Source organism: Harpia harpyja, chromosome 3 (assembly GCF_026419915.1).
Source record: "Harpia harpyja isolate bHarHar1 chromosome 3, bHarHar1 primary haplotype, whole genome shotgun sequence".
NCBI classification, from domain to species: Eukaryota; Metazoa; Chordata; class Aves; order Accipitriformes; family Accipitridae; genus Harpia; species Harpia harpyja.
Genome location: NC_068942.1, coordinates 19,284,385 through 19,300,776, shown reverse-complemented (window position 1 = coordinate 19,300,776; position 16,392 = coordinate 19,284,385). Strand labels below are relative to the sequence as shown.

The window sequence follows — 16,392 nt, the reverse complement described above, 5'->3', positions numbered from 1 at the left end:
GTTAAAGCCATGAATATGCATTATTTATTTATTTAGGTAAACAGTCATTAAGAAAAATCACCCAGATTGTCTTCTCTTTGAAAGGAGCACTACTTCACCAGCTTTGCCATGGAAGTTGCAAGTCCCTTAAACACATACATTACGTTGTCCTCCTCCACCATGATTTACATTTGTGGGCCTCAGACCACGCAACAGCTGCCAGGAAAGCAGTCCCTACGTTGTCCAAGGCCGTGTAACAAGGCCAAAGCATCCAGACTCACTCTCAAGGATGAGCAGCAGGTACCCAGATGCCAGCAGAGAAGAAAGCATCATCATCTTGGGTGCAGGATGAGGACCGGAACGCTGCTATCTATCACCCAATATGCGGATTTTTAAGTTTTTTTGCAGCAAGACCGCCTCTACTAGCATCAAAACACTCATGACCCCCCGCTGCTCTCTCTCCACGGCCAGAGGGCTATGTCCTTACAAACCGAGGGGCTGTTACTTTCGCGGCCTCTCCATTCTAAGCTGGGGAGCAGCCAGCCCCAAACCAATGAGTGTTTGGCGCTGGAGCAGTCAGGTAGCCGCCTGTGCCATATATATAACCTATGCATTGGGTAATAAGCAGCTGAGTGACTCCACTCCATTCCCCTGATTTCTTCCTCAGTATTACATGACCTCAAATACTGCAATATCTCATCCTGCCTAATACCTCCACCAACTTCTACCACACGCTGTGGCAGAATCAGGCAGCACCACAGGCAATGAAGCCACTTACAGAAAACTCACTTTTTAAACCAAAAAATTAAGACACGTCAGACAGTCCTGACGTGTTGATCATCCAGCCTAAGGATCGCACCGGCGCGACAAGAGAAGAATCAAAATGTCTCCCGAAGACAAAGGGATTTTCGCAGATCTAAAATTGTGAAGTAAATAGATAAAACTGCGGTCTGGGCTTTGTTTCGGTTTTCAGAGCTAATTTCCGGCCACTGTTCAGAGAAATGCTTTGCATTTCCATTTCTGACTCACCCGTTTTAACAAGTGTGCTTGCTGGAATTACTAAGCATGGGATCTGATCAAAACATTTCGCTTTCTGAATCAAAGTGCTTTTCAATTTTATTGATGCGAACTCATCTATATATTTAATGTGGTGACTGACAGCACTGGTGGTGTGCAAGTATGGTCCGGGCACGCGATGCGATGGGTCAGAGGACCCCTCTCCCACTGAGCATCCCACCGAGGTATGGGGATGCCTCCCAAATTCTGCACAACTGCTCAGAGCACACCGATGCTGGTCTCTCGCATCCCAATCACAAAATGATACACGCTCCCGGAGACACGTTTAAATGTTGGGTATGAATGAAAAGCATTCCTGAAAAGAATCTGTTGTGAAACCGAAAATCGGAGACCGCCGCTGCCGCTGTGCCTAAGTTGAGTCATCAGTTCCCTTTACAGCCTAATAATTGACACTGCCTTGATCAGAATGACTGATCCGAATGTTGCTTTGTGTTTGTGTGTTATTTGTTGGGTTTTTTTATTAAAAAAAAAAAAATAGATTTCTTATGTAAACAAGCCGCCTGTCATCTCACAGGAGTGTTTGTATTCGCCGGATCACGGAAAACATCTGTCAAAAACAGATTTCACTCTCCTCAGTCAACTTGGTAGGGTCTGAATCAGACTGTGTTACAAAGAAACGAAATCCAGGTCTTGTTATGGAAAAAATACGCTGCCAACTCTCAGTGGAAGCACTGATTTTATTGCATTTTCTTGGGATTAAATGCTGCAAAGATTACTAGAAGAGTTCCCTCCTTCCCTTGTGGGATCTCTCCCCCAAAGGAAATCCTGGGAATTCAAGAGCTGCTTTTCTCTCCTCTTCCTGTGCTTTTCCAAAATGAAGTACCTTCCAGGAAGAGATAGATAGGAGAAGAATCAAGATTCAGTGAAACTTCAGAGCACGCCGATTTCCCACCTTTCAACACCGGTACTTGGATAACAGAGTGATTCCACCCCTTCTGATGCTTTCAACAAACAAACACTCCCACACGTCTGCATCCCTCAGGTCACACCTCTCCAAAACGATTCATTAACTATTTTCACATTTTCTAAATAGGGAAAGATCAAGTGAGGCTGCAACTGCCTCTAGTGGTGTTTTCTGAAGAAAAGGTGACACAAAACAGGGTGGTTGCTACTACCAGGGTAAGGGTGATGCTAGACAGCCGTACTGTGGGTCTTCCGGCAGGGAATCTGCCCTGGAATAGCAAAATCATTAGAACAACAACAAAAAAGAAACCAATGGGAGAAACAGGTGTGAGACTTTAACAGAAAGAGGATTAGTCTACTCCGTTAGCATGAAAATGGAGAGATGACTGGGGCAGGAGCACCAGGCTCAATGGGTACCACGCAGGTGTCAGGGCTGGGACTGAACACAGAGCCCTGTTAAATGGACCAATAATTTACAGATTAAGGGGACAGTATTTGAAACATTTAACAGCGGATGCATGGTCTTACTAAAAGTATGTCCCTGGATGGGTGAGAAATTAATGGCTGTATCTATATTAGCCTTTGTCTGTAGACTGAAACCGCCAGTACTGTGGTGCTGACATGATGCCCAAATTTTGTGTTTTTCCTGGCAGTAACTCCAGCTGGGCGCTGCAGGCTGAGTGCCCACCAGCAGCTGGAGTACATCAGCAGCGCTGCTGGAGGCACAACTCTCAGCTTTCATCAGTAACTTATGGATTACACAGCAAGCTATTAATTCTTAAAAACAAGGCATGGAGATAGGAGAACCTCAATATACTTTGGAGGAGATGGAGGAGGATGCATCTAAACACTGAGTACTGAGAGTAATACAACGGTAGATTTTAAAACAAGATGACAGACAAAATCCAAAGCTGTGGAGGAGAAGCAATAATGAAACAAATGGCATAAAAAGGGAAAAGAAAATGATTTACTGGCTGAAGCTTACATTAGATTTTATTTCCCTAACTGTGGTAGATAGTTGGACCTGAAACTAATACTTAGAAGTATCTGCAAAATAGTGCACTCTGTCTCCTTTGAATGGGGCAGAAGTGGATTTAAATGAAAGTTTTGCTTTTCAATGACAAAAAAATCTTCACGCAAGCAATTTACACAGCTCTTTTGAAAGAAGAAATGACTGCAGAGCTACACTTATGAAACAAACCTATGACAATACTAAACAAGATGTAATATCAACTGTGATTTAGAAATAATGTCCAGAAGCATACAGCTTTAGCACTGTTCAGCACAGAATCCAATGAGTATCATCAACCTTGCAACAGTTTTGGGGAATCTCGTATTTTTGTGAACAACTTTTACCTACCTCAGCTGAGAGAAACAGACAGCCACACTCCCAAAATGTGACGAAACACACTATTTCGGCCAGATTTGAGAAGAGACTGCATTTAGCACTGGTTTTATCTGCCTGACCTAGGATAACACACGCTTTCGACCGCGACTTTTATAAAATCTTTGAAGTTTTATTATTCCAAGGCACAAGGGTGGCAATACGAAGACAGAAGAAGCAGAGAAAAATTGAATGGGAATGAAAAGCACTTTGCACTCTCAGGCCAGCAAGCAAAAGAACCGTATTTGGCTTCATAAGAGCATTGCCAATACTAACAAACCATTTGCCGTCTGGCGCTGCATACCAGCAGGTTGTGTACAAACGTACATTAGTGTTTTGATGCAAGCTAAGTGGGCAAAATTTGAAGTGCCACTTGCATCTGCTTTTTAGTTAATTTTGCAACGACTCTTGAATGTCACAATGAAAAAAATAAAGGCATGGGAAACAAAGCAAGACAGGGTTCATCACCTCATAAAGTTAACTAAACCAGCAAAGATTGTATTTTAAATGTCTATCTAGTTCTCCCTAACAGCTCAACTCGAACAGAAAACTTAGGCACTACATGAATTTCTTCTTCCATTTCATGCCACCTGAAAACAGAAGTTTAGTATCAGTATTGTCACCATCCCAGTTAACTATCACCCAAAGCAGTAGTAAGAGCCATTAGGCCAGAATCAAAGCCAACTCCATAACCAGAAAAAAGAATGATTTTCTTAGCAAGCTCCCTTCTCTGCTCTTAAACTGTGGCTATGCCAGCTTTAGGGATGTCCAGTACAATCCATACTCACTGCTCGTTCCTGTAAGAAAAATGTTCTCTGCGCCCAGTAATTACAGCTTAACTTTGTCACGTGAATGAGCCTCTCTTTCCAATTCTCATGGCTTCTGGAGGGTTTTGTTTTGTTTTGTTTTTAACTCATACCACAAAACCTGCCTGTTCTGCCTTGATTATCTTGTTTTATTATTCTCTGTAGTCCTGGCATTTGTTTAAAATGATGTAAAAAATAGGCAGTTGCATAGCGAATGATTAGTACAGCATGTGCTGTACCAAGCAATGATATAATATTTTATTGCTTATGAAGTCAGTGTACCAGAACCAGCCAAATCTGCTAGTTTGATCTGAAATTATATTCTTCCTTTCCTGCTTGCAACAGTGTAATTAATACTCCGAAGAAATAATGGAGAAAATAAGCATGGTGGTAGGTAAGCACTCCTAATGACATCAGCTCACATTTGGATCAAGGGTTGTGGTTTGGGAGGTATCTCTGCGAAGAAATAATAACAAAATTTGTGCCTCAGCATGTGACAAGGACACTTGCCACGCTGTCTGTTCAGCCATCATCCCAAATTACTCATTACCTGTGCCAGTATCCTCCTTCCACTGAAAAGGTCTGTACTTTTTCCCGAAGCTTTGCAAGTGAAAAATTAAATCTAATGCTCTCCCATTTGTTCAGAGTGGCTGATGAAGAACTCATTAATGAATGCTTGGGCAAAAAGGCTCTCCACAATTATAGCACACAGCTATAAAAGCCAATGCACGATGGCCAGCAAATGTTTCTATGTAGAAATTGGCTTAACACAGCTTCCTACTTGGTAAATAGTGAGAGGAAATTCTGAATAAATATTTGTTTTCCCGTATTTATTTCTACACTGGGTGAGGCAAGACAAAAGGATGTTTAGGCACTGAACTGATTTCAGGTTTTGTTCTCTGTGCACAGTTTGGCCTGCGATGTTATAGAGCTTTTAATCTCATTTACCTTGTGGATCCTATTACCATCACCATCATAATGAAACCAGACACAGCTTACTTCCCGTTCCCCCAGCCCGACACCAGCAGGACACGCTGAAATGAGAGAGTCACTCATGTAAAACTGACTGAAGAAGGCTACCCATCATTTCAGCTGCTTGGCTTCACCTCCCCGCGCCAAACAGTGCCACCTCAAGCTGCTCCTGCCAACGCTCAGGTCAAACAGCAGTGTAACCCAAACCGTAAGGATCAGAAGACATCCAACTCAGCGTGTCCACGGGAAAGGCAGAAAACAGTCCCTGGGTGTTTCTACAATTCCTGTTGCTCTTGGCACAATTAGATTTTATTGAACCGTAATCCTAGATAAGTATATTGAATCTTACAGCTAAAGTCAATTACACTGCGTTAAATAGCCTTCCTGACTTGCAGGAAGAAAATCACTTCTTTGGTATAAAACTAAATTAGCTCAATAACTCGTTACTTGCAGCTTGGGCACGGGCTTGAAACAGCAATGGACAACTAAGCAGTTGCCGTATTTTCAGGCACCAGTCCTCTAGAGCTGTAAGCAGACTGAATTCCCAGCTTTACCAGTTGGGAAAAGGGATGACCATTGCAGGCAGAGAGGGGACATCCAGTGTCAGCAGCAGCATGTCTCAAACTATCCATGTCTTCCCATGGCAGAGGACTCCGAGCTAACCAGCCTCAGAAGAGACAAGACATTGCTTTTCCTGTAATTCAAAGTCCTCTTACTTAGAGGTTTGGATTAGACGCAGCAGTCAACCTGGAGTTGCACTGCATCTCTCCGAGTGAGAAGGGGGCTCTTTATTCATCCAAAATGGCAGTAAGTCAATGAAAATGAATGGGGCTGCTCCCAGGTCCATCAAGGCTTATGGAGGGCTCTAAATCACAGCCCCTCCAGCTCATACCCTCAGTGCCTGGCACTACCCACACCTGCCTTCTGCCTTCTCAAGCACTCTCCGTGGATGTTCACTCCTGGCCACGGTCAGAGGCAGGGCTGGTGGACCTCTGGTCTGACCCTCATTCAGCACCCAGGCTCAGAATTTAGGCTGCTGCGTGCTGCCATCAACTAGGGTCCAAATGAGAAACCAGAATCAGACCAAACCAAACCGTTTCATGAATCAGGAGAGAGGGAAAACTGGGTGCAGTGAAATGGTGGGGAAAAATAAACAGGAAAGTAACTTGATGAGAGAGTTACTGAAGAAAAGCCAACCTGCCCAAGACAAAGGCTGGCTGCCATTCGGGAGTAAGGAACAAGCAGAGGAGGGAGGACCTGGGAGGGAAGAGCACACCTTGTGCCACTTTGGTATCCTACCAGACATGAGTCATGACGGAGAAGGAACTTCTCATGGAAGGGCCAGGATAAAGAGTATCAGTGGCAGAAAGAGGTCCAGGTGAGTATGGATCTCAAGGTAAGGCTGGGGAAGTGTTTCTGTGGGCACAGGAGGAAGAGGAGACTGAAATACTTCAGGGATGGGAGGACTACACAGGTCCCATAGAGGAGGATCTCTAATTAACCCCAGCAGCTCAGACAAAGTTGAGGGTCAGGTCAAAGGAAGGTTTGTAAAAGCAAGACCAAAAAAAAAGGGAAGGCAGTAAAAAGGTGGGAGGACAGGAAACAGCAAGAGCTGTTGTAGCAGAATCAAACAGAAAACAAAAAGTGGCTCTGGTCTGAATATGAACCTGCCTGTACTTTCAAGATCTCATCAGTGGCTGAAGAAGAGCATTACTTATGTTTGGAGAAGAAAAAGAGCATACAGGACTCCACACCCTCTTCCCAGAGAAAACTAATTCCTGTAAAGGGTGAGAGAAGTTTAACTACCAATCCACAGGAGATAAAAGGACACATCAAAAGGCACGTGGCTTGTTATTTCTGATTCCTTACTCAGAATTAGGATCGGCACTGGGTCAGATTCATATAAAAATCTCTTAAATGAACATTTGTCTATCAGGGACTGAGTGGAGGAGCAGAGGCACTGAAGGGCAATGGTGGTGATGGGCTATCTGGACACCCTCAGCAGACACAGCAACACTGTGCCAGCGCACTCCTTGCCAGACACAGCAACACTGTGCCAGCGCACTCCTTGCCAAGAGGCCTGGAAGGTGATGGCCCACTCCCTTGTACCACCTTCCTCAGCTCCTACGGTCACCTTTGGTAACCCTCTGATCAGGCTCAAGCATTCTTCGGTTTCTTTCTTACACAAACTGTATTTAAATTCAAGAGATCTCCACGTAACTTGGGAGATGACAGAAGCTGTGTTTCTGATCCCATTGGGTTTGTGTGGGTCACGCGTGTCGAGCAGACAGGAACGACTGAAAGCCATAAGCAGACAGACTGAGAAGAGAAAGGCGAGAGACAGGGAATACTCCAAATGCCTGCTGCTGAACGGAGGCAGCCAAACTCCACGAGAAATAGGCCTGAAAGACTCGGAAAGAAAAAAACCAACCCTTTCTAGATCTGGAAATCGTTTCCTCTACTCTTGAACACTGAAATGCAAGCAGCATGGGTGATTATCCCCTGCAAGGAAGCGCATCCCTCCCGCTCTAGTCCCTGGCGTGGCTCTCCGCGTCGCAACATCCATGCCTTTCAGCAGCATCAGTAGGCTTCACCCTCATGATGAACGGGAGGAGGATGATCTCCACTGCACAAACGAGGAAGTCAGTCATGGGGCAGATGAAGGAGGTTGCCCAAGTACGCACAGGAAACCTGCGACCGAGGAGGGGAACTGAACTCAGACCATGAGTTCCAGCTGGGTGCCCAGTCCAAGCTGGGTGACTGACAGATCGCCTCTTCTACCAGGGCTCTGAAATTTAAGTTTGGTGGGTTTTTTAATGAATGTGGGTTTTTTTCGTTTGTCTAGCCACTACGTTTCATTTCACTCACACTTCTGCTTTGTGGAAGCTTTTTATTCTGCTGCTTTTTTGTTTTGGCTTAAAAAACCAACACAACTGAACATTAAAGAGAATTTAACCTTAGCTGTTTGGTCTTCTCCTCTACCAACATCAGCCTCTCTCTAGCTCTCGGTGTTAAGTGTCCTTTGTTTGTGCACCCGGCGCTCACAACTACGGCTTCATCAAAACACATCAGTGATATTTAGAAGGAGAAGTCTTATTCACAGCTTCAAAGAATTACAGCAACTGCTTACGCAAACAGCAGCGTTGTGAGGCAGCAGAGCAGATCTGGTAGGAAAACCAGAGAAAGGAGATGCACAAAAAAGGTAAGTTCCAAAGTAAATGCTCTGATGCTGCTACGTATCATGTCAAAATGAGCAATCGGCTGAAGAACAGCTACCAGTAAGCCACCGCATCGGACTGCCTAGAATGTTTTACTGGCTCAGCTAATGAATCACTGGGCAAACGTGAGCAATATGCTTACAGCCAGGGTAGTCTTCATGGGGGGTGAGAACTGTGTCTCTTCCATTATCATCATGATCTGTGGTTTAATTGATATTTAAAAACATCTTAAGATCTTCCAGTGAAAGGCACATAATATATATTTCTAAGACAAAATTCTGTGGTATTATACTATTTGCAAGGAGGTGCAACAAGTCAAACCATTACTTCATGAAATAATTCACACTGGCTGAATCCCTTACAGAAAGTCTCAAGATCTTGAGAGGGAAAAAATACCTAATTTCCACCTGTGTAATAACTAACACAGTGAGAAAGAAAAAGACTTCAGACTTTTGTGAGAAAATGCTGCAAACCCACAAACTTTCGGAAGTGCCCAATATGCTGTTTTCAGGTTATCTGGATGCGGCCCAAACTATCCTCAGCTCACCAAGGTGCATCAGAAGATTGTCATCATTCCAATTCCACCACAGGCTTTCAGTAACTTGTGCCCACTCTGTGCATCCAGGGCTGTCAAGCCCTACAAAATAACAAGACTTTTATGCTTAAAGCAGCCGAACAGCTGCAAAAATAACCCTCTAAAAATACTGAATACTTGGTCCCACTCGGTAGCTGGAAAAACAACTACTGATTGAAAAATTCAGTGTTTGATATTACTTAATAGTTGGGGAAAATCTATTTGTGAATCGTAATTAACATTTATTTAACTATTTAAAAGCATGTGTCTACTGTTTGAAGCTTCACGGAAAGCCAATATGTGGCCTTCTGCCACCATTAAACAGACTAATACACTTAAACTGGAAGGACACGAGGCAGAAAGCCATGCTGGCATAGTGAATCCTTCAAGGAACCAGTATAACTGAGATTGTCTCAGTAGCGTGTGCCCCACGACACCAGGTCCGAACCCGCTCTACCAAATGAAGAGTAGCTACCACAGGGTAAATTAAATAAATGCACAGCTCCAGCTCCTGGTGCCACAGTGATTCAAACATCAGGACGTAAACTGGATGAAAATTCAGCACTAACAGCAACAGAGCAAAAAGTTCCCCTTGAAACAGCCGCAAGGCTTACGGGCAACTCTGCGGCGGTGCCAGCCCAGGGCCGGCGGGCAGCGCGGCCTCCTGCCGGCGAGCGCTGCAGCACCCGGCCAGAAAGGCCCAGAAGCCCTCGTCACCCCCGCAGGAGCCGGGGTCCTGCCTCCCGTGCTGGAAGCGTGGCCAGCAGCACTAGGGAAGGGATCGTCCCCTGTATTGGGCACTGGTGAGGCCGCACCTCGAGTCCCGTGTTCAGTTTTGGGCCCCTCACTACAGGAAAGACATGGAGGTGCTGGAGCGTGTCCAGAGAAGGGCAACCAAGCTGGTGAGGGGTCTGGGGCACAAGTCCTGTGAGGAGCGGCTGAGGGAACTGGGGCTGTTTGGCCTGGAGAAAAGGAGGCTGAGGGGAGACCTCATCGCTCTCTACAACTACCTGAAAGGGGGTTGTAGTGGGGTGGGGGTCGGTCTCTTTTCCCAAGCAACAAGCAATAGGACAAGAGGAAATGGCCTCAAGTTGCACCAGGGGAGGTTTAGATTGGATATTAGGAAAAAATTCTTTACTGAAAGAGTTGTCAAGCATTGGAACAGGCTGCCCAGGGAAGTGGTGGAGTCCCCGTCCCTGGAGGTGTTTAAAAGACGTGTAGATGTGGTGCTTAGGGACATGGTTTAGTGGTGGGCTTGGCAGTGTTCAGTTAATGGTTGGACTCGATGATCTTAAAGGTCTTTTCCAGCCTAAATGATTCTATGAAAGCAACGGTGGCTTAGGTCAGGACTAAATTCCAGAAGCTGACAGACCATTTACAGGCAGGATGCTGAAAACAAACATTTTCTCTTGTTCTAAATTTCTAATTAGAAAACCTTCTTAGAACTTAACGACTTTTCTAAGTCCTAATTTCCCAAGCAATTCCCTCACTCATTCTCTGCCCGTTTGCCATAGCTGAGGTATCCCAACACTGATGGCACCCACGTCCATTTTTCATCCCATTCACATCCACCCACGCAGTATCGGGCTGAGCACCCCATGGGTCTGGTAGGCACAGAGCAAGGATGAAATGGCAGTCAGTGCATCTGGCAGATAACTGCTGACAGAGCTGAGCCAAGGATTTTTGTCCAGCACAACCTCACCTGGAGAGTGACCCAGGTGTGTCAGTTGACTGCACAGAACAAAGATCCACAAACAAGAAACCTATTCCAAAAGACTGACTCAACTGCTTTACTGAAGGACTCGGTGATGGGATTAGCATATATACTTTTTTTAAAACTAGTTTATGTACAGCAAATGTAACCTGTAGGGAGTATTTTGCAAGGTGCTGAGGAGTGTGAGCAGCCTGTATAATGTGCTTAACTAAGTGATTTGAGCCCTAAGCCACTAACTCTCCCACCCTTGCTCTCTGAAGCAACCATATTATCAGAGGCCATTTCAAGGGAAATGCACTTAAGTCATAAATACTTCTCACATCATACTTCTCATAACCTGCATCAGCAGCAGCAGAAAAATGAAGGCAATATAAAAAGAAATAAAAGTTATAAAATTTCAGGTCACAAACATCCCCAAATGGATTATGCTTTCAAAAGGAACTGTATAAATGGCATGATAAGGTTTTCTTGGTGTACATCGCGAAGTTTTCTAGGATGATGTTATTCATTTTAAGTGCAAACATGTTTTTAATGCCATACTCAATGCAATTGGCTTGTAACCTGAAATGGGGCCTTTTTCATCAACACACACTCATCACGGAGACAGATGCAGCTGACCAAATTCACTGCCGTTCACAGCCTACTGAGGTTCCCTAGCTATACCCACAGCATGTCCAAAGAGACAAACCTGTGCTCTTTTTAGATCAGTTAAGGCAGCTATTCATGGGCTATTTCAAATTGAGTTAGGCAGATCACAGTTTATGAAAATCTCCACAAAGCATTTGCCCTAGCAGGGCTATACCAGCAGAGATAAAATGCTGAACTGCGAAAATGCAGGCAGAGATGAAGACTCAAAAAACACGCATGCCACAGACTGAATGACAAAATAGAGCAATACGTATTTTACCAAATCTCTTTCTAGGCTTATATGTAAGCTGCCTGTTCTCAGAAGTGTTCAGGTACTGTGCCAGGGAGTTTTAGAGCAAGTCAGCAAAGAGCCTTATAAAGGGCTTTAGGTCTATGCTTCAGACATGGGAATGCTCGTGTTCCCACATGCATTGCTACTGCCTACTAGATGTTAGAGTAAAACTATGAAATTACAAGGAACAATCAAAACATCTAAAAAATGCCCCAAAACTGAAGAAACCATTTGATGCTGCTTTTGCAAAAATACTTACAACACAGTCCTGGAAGCGATTTCCAAGCAAGCCAACTGCTGCTCTAGACAGTTTACTGGATGGTGTGGCTCAGCTCTTTCATACAAGTAGCACCCACAGTTATATCTAGAAAAGGAAATAAAACCAAAATTCTTTGTGAGCAAATGCACAAATAAAGTCATCTTTCTTTTTAAAACCATAACCAGGTTAAAAGTAGCTTTAGTAGGACTCGATAAAGTTCTCATGCCAAGCTTCATGTGTGCTGCCTGCTTACAGGAACAAACTCCAAGGCACAGTCAAAGCCTACCTAGGGTACTGAAGCCGAGAGCGACTGCACTTGAGAAAAAAAGCCCCATGCTGAGCGTATCAAAGCAGCGAACAAACGCACGCAGATGTTTTTCTCATCTAGTTCTACTTAAAATATTTGCAGGAAACACAAGATGAAATACCAGCGTTAGCACCAAAAAATGTAGGTGACTTCAGCAAGGCCAGGAATTCCAGGCACCAACTTCTTTTTTCTCTCTCTTGAGTGGGTGTTCACTTCTAAGTTGTAGACATGTTAGCAATTCAACAACTGAGTGAATTAATGTTCAACTTAACAGTCATTGTTAGGTTGGGAGGTTATTACTGCTTGTTCTGCTAAAGTGACAGGTTAAAATAGGTTTGTATCTGAAAAGTTGTTTCCTACAATACATATTCCCTGGCTTTTCATACCAAATAATTTTCTTCCATCATGTCAACTGCTATTGTATGAACCATCACTGCAGCTCCACCACAGCAGCTGGGATAGGCAAGGAGAAACAGAAAGGGGACAGGTGAGGAAAAGAGCGCACTCAGCCCTCATCACTTATCTTTGGGCTGCCATCTTTTTTTTTTTTTCCCCAGGCATTTTATGTTGTTTATGTGAGACTTCTCAACAAAAGATTGTGCTTGCATTTGCAGAACACGTTCTGCTTTTAAAGCAAGCAAGCAAAGGCAAAATCCAAGAGTAAAGAGAGGGCTCTACTTCATCTAACCACGAGCCTGAGAAACCTGTCTGCTATCAGGCACTACTTGGTGCATAGGATGGAGAGTTGTGATTTCCCAACTTTGCAGGTGATTATTATTAATGGAAAAACCAAATTTTCAAGGTTGAGCTGACTGGTACGGAGGAGAAAAAAACTACCACCACATGTCGAATTTTTGCAGACTCAGATCCATTTTGTACTAGTATACGAGCTTTTATCCTTCCCTCCTTTGCTTTTTTTTTTCTTATAGGGTAGTTCACAAGCTGCTGACAACTCACACTGTACTAAGAGCTGTTCACACTGCACAAAGTGTTTACCACTCACAACTGATGCTAAAAATTAATTTACAGCACCGCTACAGCAAGCTTTGACAAATTGTCATGTGTTGACACAGTCATAAGTTGTTGGTTAAAAAAAGTAACACTTCCCTCTTCTGCCACCTCATGTTTGAGACCAGGGATGGGCACATTATGCAAAGTTTGAGGGTTTGTAAGCTTCACAAATGTTTGGGCTTCACAAAACAAGCTTGGTTGTGAAAGTTTTTTCTCTTACAGTTAGGCGTGTGTTTATTGCCAAAAAGACTGTAGTCAGGAAAAAGAAAAAAAATCCCTTCCCAGCTACGAAGACCTGTGTGTTGCGCAAAACTAGGAGAAAAGGCTGTAAAATAAATAACCTTGCACAATACTTGTTCTAGATAAGATCGGACCAGTGACAAATACCCTGTATCAACTACTCAGAGCTGCAGACGCCACCCTCCTACTGTAGAAAGGAAGGAAAAAAAACATAGCTGCAAGTAAGAGTTTTAATTGTTCTCAGCTGTCACACAATGTTATCTTAAGCGAACGCATTTATTTCTTGATTCTTCTGTATAGCTCTATATGGGAAAAAAAAAAAAGCGGTGGCATTCATCAGACAAGGTCCAAATTGATTTCCGTATACTCAAGATAGTAAGCGTTAGTCAGCACTCGTGCCCATGAGTGGCAGCTCTTAAATTTTAACTCCTCCTCTTCTTCCTCAGGGCAGGACAAATAATCTGTCTAGTCTACACCCTGGAATCAGTAACGGACACAAAAGCAGTCTCAGCTGAAACGAGCGGTGTTTCAGGGGCAATGCTAACTTAAAACGTTAGCCCCACGCTAGCCTAAATCAAGGTTAAAGAAACAAGGCCAAGGATAGAGAGAACCAAACCAGCAGGAGATAACCAAGGCATCCATTTGGTTGAGGTGTCAACAACTTCAAGTTATTTTTGTTTTTCTTATCTTCTGAGGTTTAAGTTCCTCTGCACTTCTGCAGAGACACCCATGTAAGCTAGGGACTGTGATCCAGCAACTAAATGAAGCAGTTGGTTGGTTTTACCTCCAGCATTGTTGATGGTCAGGACAGGAAGACTGTCAATGCAGGAGAGAAAGGGAGTTAGGCTGGGCGCGACCCCAGGCAGAAATCAAAATGCTAGCAATATCCCAGGGCAGCAAAGCACAGTACTGCAAAACGAGCACTCTCAGCGTCTGCCAAATGGGCTTCATGAGGAGCACGTAAAAGCCACTGCTTCATGTTGTGCACCAGTGACCTGGACTTTCAGTGCTCTGGAATACCTCTCCCTAAGCTCCACCACCTCTCGGCGTACACACCACAGAGAATGCAGAGGAAATTCATTCAGGAAATTAACTTGGCAACACAAGGAATTAATTATCTCCCCCCCCCCCCCCCCCCCCAACACTTGTACAAAGAAGAGATGCTTCGAGTGGTTCCTAAGTCCTGAAGAGAGGCAATGTTGTACCTTTGCAGAACAGATCCACCTGCCACATGCCTGCATCAGTGCAAGAGTGATCCATGTAATTTCCCTACAAAACTCAAAACACGTAACATCAACCAAAAAGAGCTCCTGCAAAACATTAAGGGGAGATGAAATTTCATACAGACTCTTCACTTGCTCACACTCACACACCCTGTATGGAATTTCTTCATCACCTGAGATGTTACTCTGACAAATGACATATATTACTCTCTGATAGATCTAATGGAAGCAAGGGACATTTACGTCGTAACCGTCAGGATGGACATTATCTTGTGCTGCTGACTGGAATAATATCATCCATGCTTAATTAGCTTAGATTGCTGTACATTTAGAAAAGCACTCAAGTGGCAACTCCTCCCTCCCTCCCCCAAAGTAACAAAAATTTATAAATATTTTCAGTGCATCACATGAAATGCGTTATTTCACTGGATTCTGTCTGAGCATCATTGAGGTTGAAATAAAGATGATTCAACTATTAAGTCAAAAACTTCAGCTTAACTACCCAGAAGATAACACTGACTTTCCTCCACCTTGAAGGAAAACTAATAAAAACTTAAGTTTTACTGTAAGTTATCTCAACTGCCCAAATATAATCTCTCCTGTACATTTTTACTTCTTTGCTGTATAGAAGGAAATTGAAGGAACTTAAAACTCCCTGAGTTCGTTCTTTGGGATGGAAAAAGCCCAAGACATCCCCACTAACCCAGTGAAGAATACTATTAGGAAGAAAGTGGGACTTCGGGTCTTCTGGTTTTTTGTTGTTGTTGTTGTGATTATTGAGGGTTTTTTTGAGAAAAAGTATCTATTTACTTGTGACAAGTTTTTTCCTGATGGATCCAGCTTGTGAATGTGAAGTAACCACCCGCAAGCAGAAGGGCCCTTCTTGCCAAGTCCTTTGTGTGAGCTTGTGCCTGCTCTAACCAACGCAGGGCCAGTGCAGGAAGGTTCAACACTGGGGAAATGCAGACCAAGGATCTCCTGTGGCCTCCCTGCATCGCACCCCTCCGCTCTGCCCTTCAGGTTTCATCACAGGAAGGATGGCAGAGTCTTGGCTGATCCCACAGCTGCACTCCCTCCCACTGCCATTTGCAGGGCGTTAGAAGAAAGCCATAAAGATGATGTTTGCCCCAGTAAGCCCTCACCAAGATTTCAAAAGCAAAAGGGAATAGATGAAGCTGTCCTGCTCTCTTGATGATGCACACATGCAACCAAAGCAGTAAATATATATATTGAATATATATACTGAACATGCACTGGGTAGTCACTGTCTGCATGGGATGCAGACTGTGAAACAAACTCCCCTGGGTAGAAATTAAAAATAAAAGGAGGATTGCAGCTTTTTTATTCCCTGGGCACCACTCTTCCAACCAGCGAGGACAGGATGCTAACCCAAACACTTCACAGCTGCTGGGGTTTAAGAGGGCCTCCTCTCCTCTCCCCTCCCAAGGCAAGTGGCACCAGTGACTAACTACACCGTGGGCAATTTTCCTGTCTCTGCTCTACGCCCGTCTTCACATCGCTGCAAAGGTCACCACGTCATATCTGTTACACTGAGGTCTGCCACCCACCAGCAAACAGGGAAGCAGCTTATCTGGACAGTCTGGCAGGACCTCCTGCGAGCATTTGGGGGTGGGGGGAAACCTTGCAGCTTTCCACTTGGGGGGGGGGGGGGTGTGTGCTTCAAAAATGGTTCCAGCTCTTAAACCTTAAGAAGGGACTGAGATGCTCAAATTGCCTTGAACTGAAAGGATCTCAACCTGCGCCAGGTTTGCACAGCAAGCTTTGCTCAGCAAAGCCCAGGCCCTA

At 44.3% G+C, this 16,392-nt stretch overlaps 1 protein-coding gene across 2 annotated transcripts in view; it reads right to left on the bottom strand.

The window, feature by feature from the left end:
- Positions 1–16,392, bottom strand: part of BACH2 (BTB domain and CNC homolog 2) — a 193,329-nt gene that overhangs the window by 96,900 nt on the left and 80,037 nt on the right. The window contains exon 3 of one of the 2 annotated variants that reach the window (XM_052781506.1): positions 11,802–11,910. The gene's annotated coding sequence lies outside the window, so the exon portion shown is untranslated. The remainder of the gene's footprint in view (positions 1–11,801; positions 11,911–16,392) is intronic. The other variant, XM_052781505.1, reaches the window with a different exon arrangement.